This window comes from Salmo salar, chromosome ssa06 (assembly GCF_905237065.1).
Source record: "Salmo salar chromosome ssa06, Ssal_v3.1, whole genome shotgun sequence".
Classification (NCBI taxonomy): domain Eukaryota; kingdom Metazoa; phylum Chordata; class Actinopteri; order Salmoniformes; family Salmonidae; genus Salmo; species Salmo salar.
Genome location: NC_059447.1, coordinates 26,202,875 through 26,219,836, shown reverse-complemented (window position 1 = coordinate 26,219,836; position 16,962 = coordinate 26,202,875). Strand labels below are relative to the sequence as shown.

Genomic DNA, 16,962 nt, shown 5'->3' with positions numbered 1-16,962 from the left:
GAAAACAAAGTTGAACCATTCTAGAGTTTCATCTCCCATAATTGTAGTGACAGAAACTGGCAGATTATCACATCACTTCCTCCCATTTTGAACTGATATTCCCATTCCTTTATACCTGTTAATCTTAATTATGCAAATGTAATCTAAGTCTCTCTCTCCCTCTCTTCAAATCCCCTATATATACCCACTGTATGTGTGTGTCCTAGTATGTCCCTCTGAGTCCTGGAGAGTAGAGAGAAGCAGCTCCCACCAGTTCAGCTTCAACACAAACCATGTTCCCTGCATCTCTGCTGCTTCTGGCAGCTGCCTCCTGTGAGTATCTCTGGATTTGGGGGGCAGACAAAACAATTAGCAATGGCTTTAGCTTTGTTAAAACTTTTAAATTATTCTATTTGTAGTGAGTTTCATTGTAAATACTTTGTAAATGGTATTGAACTCATCCATTCTGGTCCAGTGGTTATAAAACCATGAGAGTCTTTCAGCATCTCCTGCCAATTCTCTGGATTTTCTATGTATTCTTACTGTCCTCACTGGATACGACAAGCTGAAGGCAAAGCTTTGGAGCATGTTGGTTATACATGCACTAGTAGTACTTCCACTGTAGACTCACTAAAGAGCAAGATCACTTCTAGTTATGACACCTCTAGCAGACACAGCTGTTTATTACTGTGTTCATATTTCTTTTATTACTGTTCATATTTTTTCCCTACTGATATTTCCATTAATTTGATGTGTCCTCTCCTTATGTAAATTTTACCTAGCCCCTCTTCCGCCTCCTTTATATAAAAACCTCTGTATCTGAGAATTCTAGTACGTCCCTCTGAGTCTTGGAGAGTAGAGAAGAGCAGCTCCTACCAGTTCAGCTTCAACATAAACCATGTTCCCTGCATCCCTACTGCTGCTGCTGCTAGCAACTGTCTCCTGTGAGTTCCTGACTATAGTCTGATCAGTATAATCTGTGTTGATGTGATACTGATGTGACTCCTTGATTGATCTGACCTGTCATTCCTCTCCCTCCTCAGGTGTCCACTGTCAGGTCGTACTCACACAGGCTGAACAGTCAGTCCAGGGGAGCCCTGCAGGATCCCTCAAACTCACATGTGCCTGTAGTGGATTCACTTTGAACGATTGGGGAATGAGCTGGATCCGTCAAGCACGTGGAAAATGACTTGAATGGATGATTTATTATTATTCAGACAGTATTAAAACCTCTTGAGGACCCCTTCGAGATAAAATCCCGTTAACGGGATTGGTTGGACAACAACCAGTGAGATAGCGCGGTGCGAAATTCGAAACACAAAAATCTCTAAATTTAAATTCAAGTATTATACGACATTTTAAAGATAATCTTCTCGTTAATACAACCACATTGTCTGATTTCAAAAAGGCTTTACGGTGAAAGCAAAACATTAGAGTATTTTAGGATAGCACCTTAGCAAAAAAAAAAACGGCCATTTTCCAAGCACGGATAGCGTCACAAAACCAGATATAAAGCTAAAATTAAGCACTAACCTTTGACAATCTTCATCAGATGACACTCCTAGGACATCATGTTAGACAATACATGCATTTTCTGTTCGATCAAGTTCATATTTATATCCAAAAAACCCATTTTACATTGGCGCGTGACGTTCAGAAAATGTTTCCAGTGAATGGACACATCAATTTACAGAAATACTCATCATAAATGTTGACAAAATTTATAACAATTATTTAAAGAATTATAGATAATCTACTCCTTTATGCAACCGCTTTGTTAGATTTCAAAATAACTTTACGGAGAAAGCACATTGTTCAATATTCTGAATACAGAACTTAGCCTTCAATGCTAAGCTATACAGTCAGCCTACAACCACGGCATCGACAAATCTCAAAAATATGTTCGAAATATTTTCTTACCTTTGCTGATCTTCGGGGGAATGCACTCGGAAGGACTTCCATTTCCACAAGAAATGTTAATTTGTTCTGCAAAGTCCATCATTTATGTCCAAATACCTCCGTTTTGTTGGCCCATCCAGAACACTATTACATGCCATGAGGCGTGGGAGCAAATCCATAGACGAAAAGTTCAAAAGTTCAATTACCCTTTGTAGAAACATGTCAAACGATGTTTACCATCAATCTTTAGGGTATTTTTTAATGTAAAATCGCGATAATTTTCCAACCGGACAATAGGTATTCATCCCAGAAGAAAAATAATGAATAGCGAGCTCGTGTGCATGCGCATCACGAGACACCTGTCCTCAGACTGGCCACTGATTGACTGAGCCACAATTTTCTGCCCGGTAACAGGAGACCGATGAAACCAGTTTCTAAAGATTGTTGACAGCCAATGGAAGCCTTAGGAGGTGCAACGTAAACCCTATGTCACTGTAGTTTCTCAAGGGATTCAAAAGAAGAACTACATTTCTAATTTCTCCCAATTCCTGGTTAAATTCTTCTCAGGTTTTTGCCTGCCATATGAGTACTGTTATACTCACAGACACCATTCAAACAGTTTTACAAACTTCAGAGTGTTTTCTATCCAAATGTAATGGTTGTCGTATGTAATGGACCAAGGCGCAGCGGGTTGAGTGCTCATCTTAAATTTATTTGAACACATACGAAACAAAACAAGAAAACGATCGAATGAACAGTATTGCAGGCTACACACACAGCTATGCAACAACAACTTCCCACAAAGGAACAGGTGAAAACAGGGCTACCTAAGTATGACTCCCAATCAGAAACAACGATGTACAGCTGTTCCTGATTGAGAGCCATACCAGGCCAACAAAGAAATACACAACATAGAAACCATAGAAATACAAAACAAGAACATTACCCAAAAACCCCGGAACACATGAATCAAACACCCCTCTGACATAAATACATATCCCATTAAACCCCGAACCACATAAAACAGATACCCCCTGCCACGTCCTGACTAAACTACAATAACCAATAACCCCTTATACTGGTCAGGACGTGACACCAAATCTACTAATAATATGCATATTCTATTTTCTGGGCCAGAGTAGTAACCTGTTTAAATTGGGTACGTTTTTCATCCTGCCGTGAAAATACTGCCCCCTAGCCCTAAGAGGTTTTAAGAGCAATGCCCAGGCAGTACAGGGCAGATTCACAGCATCGAAGGACAGCAGTAATTTTTAACTACACATGAGCCAGTTGAAGCCAGAGGACTCTGCAGTGTATTACTATGCTAGAGACTCACTATGGTTAAACTAATGAGAATAGCTGTACAAAAACCATCTGGTAGAGAAAGGAAGGACGTGCACAAACACACAGACACACGTATGGTATGACCAGTAGACCATGACAAGGGCATACATGAGGAACAGTTCTAATGACATATTAAATAATAACACAATAATACACCTGTTAAAAACATGGTGCTAGTGCTGTTGATACACCAACAGGGGGCACTCTCTCTCCATATGATTAAAATAAAGACCAGTACTGATGAAGGCTCTGCTAATTCATTTCATTACAGGAAAACAATTATAATGTGGTTGTTGATTAAATATACTTTACAGTTTGTCAAAATGAAAGTAAAGTGTCTTAAATATGTTTCATCCACCTCAAGTATTAACTAATATATCACGTAGTGTTTTATATCCCCCTTTACATTAAACAAGATAACCGATAGAGGGTCTCTGAGTGTTCAGATGGCAAAGGTTGTGTCCAGTTACAGATACAATACGTCAATGCAATTTTGTGTATTTAATGTTGTTCATTATTTTCTTTCAACAGGTGTACAGAGTTATGAACTCACTCAGCCAGCCTCTATGACTGTCCAGCCTGGTCAACCACTGACCATCTACTGTAAGGTCTCATATTCAGTTACTAGCTTTTATACAACTTGGATTTGACATCCTGCAGGGAAAACACTGGAGTGGATTGGAAATGTATATTCTGGAGACACAGAATACGAGGATTCACTGAAGAACAAGTTCAGCCTCTCAGTAGACTCTAGCAGTAATACTGTGTTTTTAAAAGGGCAGAACCTTCAGACTGAAGACACAGCTGTGTATTATTGTGCCTACCCTCACAGTGATATAAACCACCACCAGAGATGTCCAAAAACCATCCTCTTGGGAGACACTATAGAATATGGAAGCTGAAGAGCAGATGTAATGCTCCTCTTTTCCACTAATTGTATTGAAAAATAAATGTTTTATCCATAAAATACTCAGTAAGAATGTCTAGCCCATCTCCTTTGTTAATAAATCAGAGGAGTTACAGTCAATATATAAAATGCACCTGAAATAACAGGGGACAACTTACGCTAAATTGTGATACAAAATATTGACCAGCTTTGCCACTTGGTTCTGGAACAATACATGGGGTAGCATACCATAATTACTGAAATATTACAACATTATGACAAGCTATAGAACACAGCCGTTCATCTTCCCTGGTCAAAAGATGGTGCCATGGAAACACAGTTCATCACTGCCACAACTGGAAGTCATTATTTACAGATACAAAATGCATGTATGTATGTATGTATGTATTGTATTGTATTGAACGTGCATATATTGAGTACATTATGCATATAGAATGCATCCAGTGATGTATCAAACAATTGTCTTTGTAGGACAGACAGTATGCAAAATCTACCCACTTCCAATGCTATATAAATGACCTGTTCTGACACAACCTTCCTCACTGCAACCACCCTGTCTGCTAGTACCCAGACAGACACTGCCAGAGATCCAACAGAGAAACATGTTTCTTACATCCCTACTCCTCCTGGCAGTCCTGCCATGTAAGTGGGGGGGATTTTAGTCTCTTTGAATACAGGACACCAAACATTGTCAGTTGTTTTACCATTGTGTGAGTTATTTGTTTTACCATTGTGTTAGTCAGTTGTTTTACCACTGTGTTAGTCAGTTGTTTTACCACTGTGTTAGTCAGTTGTTTTGCCATTGTATTAGTCAGTTGTTTTGCTATTGTGACTTACTGTAGTTATTGTGACATATCTCTGTTTTCTACACTCCCATTCCCATCTCCTTCAGATATACACAGCATTAGTTTGACCTCCTCCCCTGCTCAACTCAAAGCTCCTGGAGATTCAGTGAAACTCTCTTGCCAAATCTCTGGCTATGCCCTGACAGACTATGGTACAGTTTGGATACGACATCAGCCAGGGAAAACACTGGAGTGGATTGGGATCATCTGGGGTGGTGGATCCATCAACTCTGGAGCCTCTTTTAAGAGCAGATTCACCATCTCCAGAGACAGTAGTAATGTACTGTACTTAGACATCACCAGTCTGCAGGCTGAGGACACAGCTGTGTATTATTGTGCAAAAACTGGAGGCACAGTGCAACAGCTCAATGGAAGACCTGTACAAAAACATCATGCTAACATCCAGCCTACTGTAAGAACAACAGAGTGTGATAGGATGACATCTTTAAGAGCTAAATGTTCAAAAGCACAGCCTGTGAAATCCAATATTCAACGAATACACAGGAAGTTGGGTGTAGATCATTTCAGTTTTAAAGTTGCAGTGTTGATTTCTATTTGACTATTTGACTCTATATGGCACACTCCATTGTCATAAATTAAACACTCCCATAGTTAATTTAACACTGATGAATACACCATTTTTTGTTGATAAGTGTAAAATATTGTTCACAGAGGGTTTTCTGACATTCTCATCCCTGACATACTGTATCTGCCTTCTTATGTAAATTACTCATAGCTTTCTAACTTTATTATTATTTCATCTCACTCCCCATGCCTTATATAAAACAGTCTCCCTTTGTGAATCATATCTCTTTCTCTGTGAGTCCTGGAGAGTAAAGAAGGGCAACTCATACAATTTCAACTCCAACACAAACCTTGTTCACTTATTCTCTGCTGCTGCTGTTGGCAGCGGTCTCCTGTCTCTCAGGATTTGGCTGTTTAAGAGACTTATAACATCGTTAAAGAATATTTTATGTAATTAATGCTTACATAGCTTTAAAATAGCTGTACATTTGAGATTGTTCAATATGATATGATGATGTTTCTTAACAGGTGTGCACTGTGGTCTGGAGCTCACCCAGCCAAGTTAAATGGTTATACATTCTGGACAGTCTTTGGTAATCACCTGTAATGTCTCTGGGTATTCTCTGACTGATAGCACCATCCTCTGGAGTATCATGGATCCGGCAATCTGAAGGCATTATACCAGAGTGGGTTGGGAATATCTACTGTGTCACGATGCAGGCACGGCTTACAAAGATTCTCTGAAACACAAGTTCAACTTGACCAGAGACATTTTGAGAGGCACAGTGGCTTTAATAGGAGAGAGTCTGCAGACTGAAGACACAGCTGTCTATTACTGTTCGCGTTACCACAGTGATACAAACAAGCCTAAAACTTGTACAAAAATCCCAACAGCCATGAGTAGAAAACAAACTTTATAATATTGTATTTCCCCGACCAGAAATACTAGTGTACCATTCATAGACGCCTACATAGTAAATAAACTGTGAAAATACACAAAAGTAATTCTCAAATCATTCCTCTGTACATTTCACTCTACATGATGTGTTGTATCTTATTTGCTCTATAAGAGGTGCCAATTCAAGGAAATTCCGAGTTCATACTAGCTATCTACAGTTAACCATCATTACTTCACTGAAAATATCATCAGCAAGTCATTACATTCTGATACTCATTCTGCTATTAACATGTCTCAATGACTCAAGTTGTTTATTTCCTCCATTTATAACTATTTCACTCTATGCAAAGCAACTCTACTCTCTTGTGTATAAAGAGGAACATCTCTCACTCTTTCACTCAGTTCAGAAGTGCAGTTACCATCAGTTCAGCTTCAACACAAACCATGTTCCCTGCATCTCTGCTGTTGCTGCTGGCAGCTGTATCCTGTGAGTTTTGGGGGACTGATACATCAACATTGGTGTAATAGAGAGTAATATACTTTTGGAAATGTAATTAACAAAATGTTTGGTTTTGTTTGTTTTGTTTTACAGGTGTGTTCTGTCAGACTGAACTCACACAGCCAGGCTCTATGATCCTGCAGCCTGGACAGCCTCTGACCCTCTCCTGTAAAGTCTCTGGGTATTCTTTAACCAGTAGCAGCTACTGTACAGGTTGGGTACGACAGCATGCAGGAAAAGCACTGGAGTGGGTCGGCTATATATGCAGCAGTGGTAACATATATTACAGTGATAAGCTGAAAAACAAGTTCAGTATCTCCAGAGACACTTCCAGCAACACAGTGTTTTTAAAAGGACAGAGTCTGCAGACTGAAGACACAGCTGTGTATTATTGTGCTCGCTACTCACAGTGATACAAACCAGCACAGGACCTGTACAAAAACTACATCACACTCATATGAATATAAAGGTATCCAAACACTAAACATGACACTACAATACAAACTTGTAAATCAATTAAAACACATATACTTTATACACAATTACTGTATTACTACAATTTCTTAGCATTTATACTCCATCCATCAAATCTGCTCAAAGTATTAGTATCAAGCTCCCCTCTTCATTTGATTGGTGTATTCTGTCTTCATGTATGGAGAGTGCAGATTAACTAATCATCCCTTCTTTAAGGATTTGCCCTCTATTGAAAAGCTTTCCACAATTTTATTCAATAAAGATATCAGGTTACACAGAAACAGCATATTTGCCATAATTTGGTCAAACTGTATGAGAAGTAACTATTAATGCATCCATTCCATAGTCTAAGGGTTTATGTTTGATAATCCATTCCATTGCACACCGGCCCTGCTCTGCTTTTCTCAGTTGTGTCTGTTTCTCTCACACACCCCACCCCTCTCTCTTCCCCTCTGTGACCCTCACAGCTGTGGGGCACCACGCTTGGTGAACATCAGTCTGTCACCTGGGTGTTTCAGGGTCCCAGTTTAGCATCTCTGATGATTCAGATAGACAGTTAAAGCAGTTAAGTAGCCTGGGGACTGCAGGGACTGTTCCTATACCCTTTCATGATCTAATTCTCACTACCTTGTTTCAGCTGAGGATAAAAATATTTTTGCATCAACCACATGAACACAATTTGAATTTGATTACATGGTGAGATGGATAAAGTAACCAGACCATTTTGTCACTATTTAATTTATATTATTGATATGTCAACAGTTGTATTAATTATATTATTCAATATTTTCGTTCATTCACTGCTACTCATCACACACAATGTTATTGACAGACCATATTCATGGTTTGTGTTGGTAATACATATAACACACTTTTCAAGAATTACATTGAACAATGAGTCCTTAACTAAAATAACAAATTGCTCTATGTGGTTTCTCATAGCTGTTCTGGGAAACTCCCCCTAAATACTTTACTATGTCTTCATTATAATTGTTTATAGGGGAGAGAGTTTAAGAATGTGTTTTTATCAGGTGTGTCTATCAAAATTTGTGTTGGGAGCAGTAGTTCAAAGCTACCCAAGCATGACTTCTACCCCAGGACTCACCTGCACTCTGATGAAGCCATTTCCCTGATATTGTACCTTGATTAACCCTAAAAAGGACCAATATCTCATTGTGAAAGTGCAGTAACATGTTTAAAAACAACACACAACAGTGATGTATTGCAGATCTGGGTTAAAAAGACAAATTGTGAATTGAAAAAGTTATTGAGTGAAGTTTAGCCATCTAAGTGAAGTAGTTTGGTGATAATTGCTGACCATATGACATTGAAGCAATGGGAATACATTTCAGGGTACTTCAGGATGGGAATTATTCATTCTTCTTTTTTAGTTATCTTGTTTTATGTGTAGTTTAAAAAATCTATATTTGTAAGGTATTTTCTGACTTTATTGAACAGATAGAGAGAGAGGATGACTGTAATGAAAGATGGAGGTTGTGTCAAAGTGTCACGTCCTGACCAGCAGAGTGCGTGATTGTGTTAGTCTTGGTCAGGATGTGGCAGGGGGTTTGTGTTTGTTAAATGTTGTGGGTGATTGGACTCCCAATTGAAGGCAGGTGTGTTGAGTTGCCTTTGATTGGGAGTCCTATATAGGAGTGTGTGTTTTTCTTTGGGGTTGTGGGTAGTTGTTTTTGCACTGCGTTTGTATAGCCTGTAAAACTGTTGCTGTCTTGCTTATTGTTTTTCCGGTGGATGCTTTACTGTTTTTTTAATTAAAATATGAGTATCCACATTCCCGCTGCACCTTGGTCCATTTTTGAAGACAGTTGTGACAGAACTACCCACCACAAAAGGACCAAGCAGCGGAAGAGGAGGAAGCCACAGGAGAACAGCGTGGATGGATGGACTTGGCAGGATGAGCGAAGATTCTGGGAGGACAAGTTAAGGGAGCTAAGGGAACCCGAGAGGCAGCCCCAATAAAAAAAATTGGGGGGGGCACAAGGGCTGTTTGGCGGGGCGAGATTGGAGCCCCAGGCCAGCTCCCCGTACCCTTGAAGGGCAGACTGGACAGGTCCCGTGCTTTGGGGTTGGGGCTGTGGTGAGGCCTGGGATTTTCAGGCCGGTAGGCACAGTACCAGCGCCCCGCATGTGCCAGGGCGAAGTAGGCATCGAGCCGGAAGGGGTGATGCCAACCCTGCGCTCAAGACCGCCAGTGCGCCTCTACGGTCCGGTGTTTCCCGCCATACGCACTAGCATGGAGGTGCGTGTCTCCAGGCTGGCACGTCCAGTACCAGCCCCACGCATCAGGCGTCTAGTGCGTCAGCCCAGCCTCGCCAGTCAAGAGTCACCAGAGCTGCCCGCCAGTCAAGAGTCGCCAGAGCTGCCCGCCAGTCAAGAGTTGCCAGAGCTGCCCGCCAGTCAAGAGTCGCCAGAGCTGCCCGCCAGTCAAGAGTCACCAGAGCTGCCCGCCAGTCAAGAGTGGCCAGAGCTGCCCGCCAGTCAAGAGTCGCCAGAGCTGCCCGCCAGTCAAGAGTCGCCAGAGCTGCACGCCAGTCAAGAGTCGCCAGAGCTGCCCACCAGTCAAGAGTCGCCGGAGCTGCCCGCCAGTCAAGAGTCGCCGGAGCTGCCGCCCGCTAGTCAGGAGCTGCCAGAGTGGCCCGACTGCCCGGAGCTGCCAGAGTGGCCCGAATGCCCGGAGCTGCCAGAGTGGCCCGACTGCCCGGAGCTGCCAGAGTGGCCCGACTGCCCGGAGCTGCCAGAGTGGCCCGACTGCCCGGAGCTGCCAGAGTGGCCCGACTGCCCGGAGCTGCCAGAGTGGCCCGACTGCCCGGAGCTGCCAGAGTGGCCCGACTGCCCAGAGCTGCCAGAGTGGCCCGACTGCCCGGAGCTGCCCGAGTGGCCCGACTGCCCTCCGGCCCAGCCCGAGTGGCCCGCCTGCCCTCCGGCCCAGCCCGAGTGGCCCGCCTGTCCTCCGGCCCAGCCCGAGTTGCCCGCCTGTCCTCCGGCCCAGCCCGAGTGGCCCGCCTGTCCTCCGGCCCGGCCCAGCCCGAGTGGCCCGAGTGGCCCGCCTGTCCTCCGGTCCAGCCCGAGTGGCCCGCCTGTCCTCCGGCCCAGCCCGAGTGGCCCGCCTGTCCTCCGGTCCAGCCCGAGTGGCCCGCCTGTCCTCCGGCCCAGCCCGAGTGGCCCGCCTGTCCTCCGGCCCAGCCAGAGTGGCCCGCCTGTCCTCCGGCCCAGCCAGAGTGGTCCGTCTGCCAGGGTCAGCCCGAGTGGCCCGTCTGCCCGGCACAGCTATCGGCGCCACCGAAGTGGGCGACGCCGAAGGTGGAGCGAGGTCCACGTCCTGCACCTGAGCCACCTCCAGGATAGGTGGGTTGGGGAGGGAGGGTGTAGCACAGTGCCGTCGGTGACGGCAGCCACCCTCCCTTCCCTCCCTTCCCTCCCTTATTGTTTAGGGGTTATTGTTTATTGGTTTTGTTGGGGTATTGGGGATTTTTTTGTGTTTTCTTTTTTTAGGTGCATTCCGGGGTCTGCACCTTGAGGGGGTGGTACTGTCACGTCCTGACCAGCAGAGGGCGTGATTGTGTTAGTCTTGGTCAGGATGTGGCAGAGGGTTTGTGTTTGTTAAATGTTGTGTGGGTGATTGGACTCCCAACTGAAGGCAGGTGTGTTGAGTTGCCTTTGATTGGGAGTCCTATATAGGAGTGTGTGTTTTTCTTTGGGGTTGTGGGTAGTTGTTTTTGCACTGCGTTTGTATAGCCTGTAAAACTGTTGCTGTCTTGCTTATTGTTTTTCCGGTGGATGCTTTACTCTTTTTTAAAATTAAAATATGAGTATCCACATTCCCGCTGCGCCTTGGTCCATTTTTGAAGACAGTTGTGACACAAAGGGCAAAAGGCCAGATTCAAAAATATGCCTAAAACGTATGAGACAACATTCCACAATTTCTTACTGGGCCCATTTATATGAATGTGTTTGTGATATTGTTGTGAGAAATATCAAAATGTAATATGATTTAATATCAACTATTTCATGACTCTTAATACATGAAACACTGTTTGAATGAGAGACGTGACAAAAAAACATTTACTTTACTGTTTAAACAATACAGAAAATGTTTGCTGATTGACAGTGATCACTGATGTCTGGCTTTGTCTTGGAATTGATTGCCTTGAAACCTATTTTATATGCATGTGACATGCTACCACCCAACTATGGATGTCATGCAAATTCTGTCCCTCAAGTCTGTGACCTTATATGATGTTTCCTACCATGGGTTAATTGGATTCCATCCTGAAAAGATGACAGGCAAACTATACCTCCTCCTGGTCTTGCTGGGCCTCTGTAGTATGTACTCAATAATCTAGCAACTTATTGGAACAAAGTATTTTACGTAAAGAGATAATTATAACATCCATTGAGTTAACATATTAGTGATCTATTGTCTTCATTCTCTTTTCTCTATTAGGGGTGTATAGTCAGAGTCTGGAGGACATTCCCTCCAGTCCAGTCCTGAAAAAGCCTGGAGAACCTCTCAGCCTCTCCTGTAAGGGATCTGGCTTTACCTTTAGTAGCTACCATATGGGCAGGATACAACAACCTGCAGGAAGATCACTTGAATGGATATGAATTATATGGACTAGTAGTGGAACTGCATATGCAAAAAGTGTTGAAGGACAGATAGAAGTCACCAGAGATAATTCTAGCAGCATGGTGTAACTCAGGCCTGGCAAATTATTTTCCATGGAGGGCCACATTAGAATATATTTTTGCCATCGCGGGCCAGAATCATATTACTGGATTATACATCATGTGTATGATTGTGTTGACAGATTTATCTACTGTAAATCATTCCCAGATATGCTACTTATTTTACTTTTTTAACATGCACAGAAATTAACCACATCCATGTTCTCCTTTTGGTAGGTATTTCCATTATTAAACATGCAATGAATTACACAGAGGGAGAAGTACACTGTGAATTCAGCACCATGAACAGAACTCTTGTTAACGGCTATGCACAAAAACACAAGAAAGATAGAGAGCTCAACATTACATTTAACCTGTCTGGGCTAGGAGGCAGTATTTTCACGGCCAGATGAAAAACATACCCAAATTAAACAGGTTACTACTCTGGCCCAGAAACTAGAATATGCATATTATTAGTAGAGTTGGATAGAAAACACTCTGACGTTTCTAAAACGGTTTGAATGGTGTCTGTGAGTATAACAGAACTCATATGGCAGGCAAAAACCTGAGAAAAATACAACCAGGAAATGAAAACCTGGTGCCTGTAGTTAGGGTTCATTTTACACTTCCTAAGGCTTCCACTAGACGTCAACAGTCTTTAGAAAGTTGTTTGAGGCGTCTATGGTGAACAGAGAGCCAACAAAGGAAGATGGAAGTTGTTGACCCAGGGAAGGACATCAGTTCATTGGCGCGCTTTCACGTGAGAGTTAGCTGTGTTCCAAAACGTTTTTCAAGACAATGGAATCGTCCGGCTGGAATATTACTGAAGTTTCATGTTAAAATGGCCCTAAAGATTGATGCTATACAACGTTTGACATGTTTGAATGAACGTAAATATAACTTTTTTTTAAACTTTTCGTCGTGACATTTTCCTCGCGCGTCCTACATTTTGAGTAGCTTACTTAACGCGCAAACAACATGGAGTTATTTCGTCATAAGTTATGAACTTTATCGAACAAAACAACAGTTATTGTGGACCTGGGATTCCTGGAAGTGCCTTCTGATGAAGATTATTAAAGGTAAGTGAATATTTCTAATGCTATTTATGCATTTAGATGACTCCAAAATGGCGGGTATCTGTAATTGCCTGATATATTTTTCTGAGCGCAGTACTCAGATTATTGCAAAGTGTGCTTTCCCAGTAAAGTTATTTTGAAATCTGTCAATGCGGTTGCATTCAGGAGATGTTAACCTATAATTCTATGAATAACAGTTTAACCTCTTACATCTAGACGTTCCGCTAGCGGAACACCGCTCCAATATCCAATGATTGGGCGTTGCGCGAAATACAAACTCCTCGAAAACCCGAAAACTTCCATTTTTCAAACATATGACTATTTTAAACCATTTTAAAGACAAGACTCTCCTTTATCTAACCACACTGTCCGATTTCAAAAAGGCTTTACAACGAAAGCAAAACATTAGATTATGTCAGGAGAGTACCAAGCCAGAAATAATCAGACACCCATTTTTCAAGCTAGCATATAATGTCACAAAAACCAAAACCACAGCTAAATGCAGCACTAACCTTTGATGATCTTCATCAGATGACACTCCTAGGACATTATGTTATACAATACATGCATGTTTTGTTCAATCAAGTTCATATTTATATCAAAAACCAGCTTTTTACATTAGCATGTGACGTTCAGAACTAGCATTCCCACTGAACACTTCCGGTGAATTTACTAAATTACTCACGATAAACGTTTACAAAAAACATAATAATTATTTTAAGAATTATAGATACAGAACTCCTTTATGCAATCGCGGTGTCCGATTTTAAAATAGCTTTTCGGTGAAAGCACATTTTGCAATATTCTGAGTAGATAGCTCGCCATCACAGGCTAGCTATTTTGACACCCACCAAGTTTGGTACTCACCAAACTCAGATTTACTATAAGAAAAATTGGATTACCTTTGCTGTTCTTCGTCAGAATGCACTCCCAGGACTTCTACTTCAACAACAAATGTTGGTTTGGTTCCAAATAATCCATAGTTATATCCAAATAGCGGCGTTTTGTTCGTGCGTTCAAGACACTATCCGAAGGGTAACGAAGGGTGACGCGCGGATGCGTATCGTGACAAAAAAATTCAAAATATTCCATTACCGTACTTCGAAGCTTGTCAAAAGCTGTTTAAAATCAATTTTATGCGATTTTTCTCGTAAAATAGCGATAATATTCCGACCGGAGTCGTTGTTTTCGTTCAAAGACTGATAATCTAAAATGGACTCTTCACTTGCACATGCGCACCCGTCTCATTGTTCTCAGATCGACCACTTACCAAATGCGCTACTGTTTTTCAGCCATGGGCTGCAAAGTCATCGTTCAACGTTCTGGCGCCTTCTGAGAGCCTATGGGAGCCTTAGAAAATGTCACGTTACAGCAGAGATCCTTTGTTTCGGATAGAGATGACAAAGAAGGCCAAGAAATGGTCAGACAGGGTACTTCCTGTACAGAATCCTCTCAGGTTTTGGCCTGCCATTTGAGTTCTGTTATACTCACAGACACCATTCAAACAGTTTTAGAAACTTTGGAGTGTTTTCTATCCAAAGCTACTAATTATATGCATATTCTAGTTTCTGGGCAGGAGTAATAACCAGATTAAATTGGGTACGTTTTTTATCCGGCCGTGAAAATACTGCCCCCTATCCATAACAAGTTAATATTTTATCAATACATTTTCTGAACGTCACCCGCCAATGTAAAATTGGGTTTTTGGATATAAATTTGAACTTGATAGAACAACAAATGCATGTATTGTCTAACAATGTCCTAGGAGTGTCATCTGATGAAGATTGTCAAAGGTTAGTGCATAATTTTAGCTGATTTTCTGCTTTTGGTGACGCCTGTCCTTGCATTGAAAATGGCTGTGTGTAATTTTTTGTCTATGTACTGTCCTAACATAATCTAACTTTATGCTTTCGCCATAAAGCCTTTTTGAAATCGGACAACGTGGTTGGATTAAGGAGATGTTTATCTTTCAAATGGTGTAAAATAGACATTTTGTTGTTTTTTCGAATTTGGCGCTCTGATTTTTCACTGGCTGTTGAATAGTGTGCACGGTGGGTGGGACGCTAGCCTCAAAAAGTTTTAAACTACTCAATCAGTAGGAGGAGTCTCAAGTCTCTGATGGGCTTTGACTAGAGCAGTGAAGTCAGGTATAGCTTCTGACCTCTCTATGCGCAGGATTGCTGAGAGGTGAGAGTCAGTAAGAGATAATCTGTGCCTTGACTTGTAATATTTCATCACTGAAAATGTCTGTTCACATACATAGGTTGACCCAAACAGTACAAACATCTTCTGAGCATGACTCCTAATCTTTGGAAAGTTTTGTTCATCGAAAGACGCTTAGAACCTCTTCAGTGACATTGTTTTGAATAGTTCTCCAATCACTGCATCAGACTGAAGATCGTTAAGCGCAAGTTGCAGGTCAGTGGGGGTGTTATCCACATTGAAGGTGAAAGGAGAGGACCACCATAAATGCCTGATTGGTGGAGTGCTGTGGATATGTTTGTGTTTCTGGAAGTTTCTCCCATCTCCACAGAGGAACTCTAGAGCTCTGTCAGAGTGACCATCGAGTTCTTGGTAACCTCCTTACCAAGGCCTTTCTCCCCCGATTGCTCAGTTTGGCCGGGCGGCCAGCTCTAGGAAGAGTCTTGGTGGTTCAAAACTTCTTCCATTTAAGAATGATGGAGGCCACTGTGCTCTTGGGGACCTTCAATGCTACAGAAACGTTTTGGTACCCTTTTCCAGATCTGTGCCTCGACACAATCCTGTCTTGGTGCACTACTGACAATTCCTTTGACCTCATGGTTTGGTTTTTGCTCTGACATGCACTGTTTACTGTGGGACCTTATATAAACAGATGTTTGACTTTCCAAATCATATCCAATCAATTTAATTTCCCACAGGTGGACTCCAATAAAGTTGTAGAAACATCTCAAGGATGATCAATTTAAACAGGATACACCGGAGCTCAATTTCGAATCTCATAGCAAAGGGTCTGAATACTTATGCAAATAAGGTATTTCTGTTTTTTTTTTTACATCTGTAAAAATGTCAAAAAACTGTTTTTGCTTTTTCATTATGTGGTATTGTGTGTAGATTGCTGAGGAAATGTTTCTACTTAATCAATTTTAGAATAAGGCTGTAACGTAGCAAAATGTAGAAACAGTCAAGGGGTCTGAATACTTTCCGAAGGCACTGCATGTACAACAAAAAAACTGGAGACCATTAACATTGTCGTGACGAGATAGCATAGCTATGACTGGAAGTTACTTTTCGTAGCAGGTTAGGAGAGCACTTTAGCTAAACCTTAACCTTTTCCTAACCTAATTCTCCTAACATGGTGTGTAAATTATCCAAACCTGCACTGAAAAAGTCACTTCCGTTCTTAGTTGTATACCACCTAAACCTATTGACACTCCTGTAGTTATGATACAAACAATATTGTCAATGTAAAGCTAATTTTATCACAGTCATGTCTAACATTGTCTTCCAGTATAAGTATGTATTTTGACATGGACAACGGAGTATTTATAGCTTGCACAGTTGCAATATTCCCAGTATTGCAACTGTATCTGCCCCTACCTATGCAAATTTCACCTTTCCCCTCATCCTTTCCCTCCCTCTTTTTCCTCCTTATATAAACTCTCTGTATCTGAGAGTCCTGGAGAGTAGAGAAGAGCAGCTCCCACCAGTTCAGCTTCAACACAAACAATGTTCCCTGCGTCTCTACTGCTGCTGCTAGCAGCTGTCTCCTGTGAGTTCCTGACTGTAGTCTAATCAGTATAACCTGTGTTGCTGTGATACTGATGTGACTCCTTGATTGATCTGACCGG

The 16,962-nt window shown here is 41.9% G+C and overlaps 1 protein-coding gene and 1 long non-coding RNA gene across 2 annotated transcripts in view; both read left to right on the top strand.

Annotated features, from left to right (window-relative positions):
• LOC106606764 (uncharacterized) overlaps positions 1-16,962 on the top strand; it is a 423,559-nt gene that overhangs the window by 16,478 nt on the left and 390,119 nt on the right. The window lies entirely within an intron of this gene.
• LOC123743410 (uncharacterized) lies at positions 4,527-5,318 on the top strand. Its single transcript, XR_006770179.1, has 2 exons — positions 4,527-4,771; positions 5,022-5,318. It is a non-coding gene; the product is annotated as an uncharacterized lncRNA (long non-coding RNA).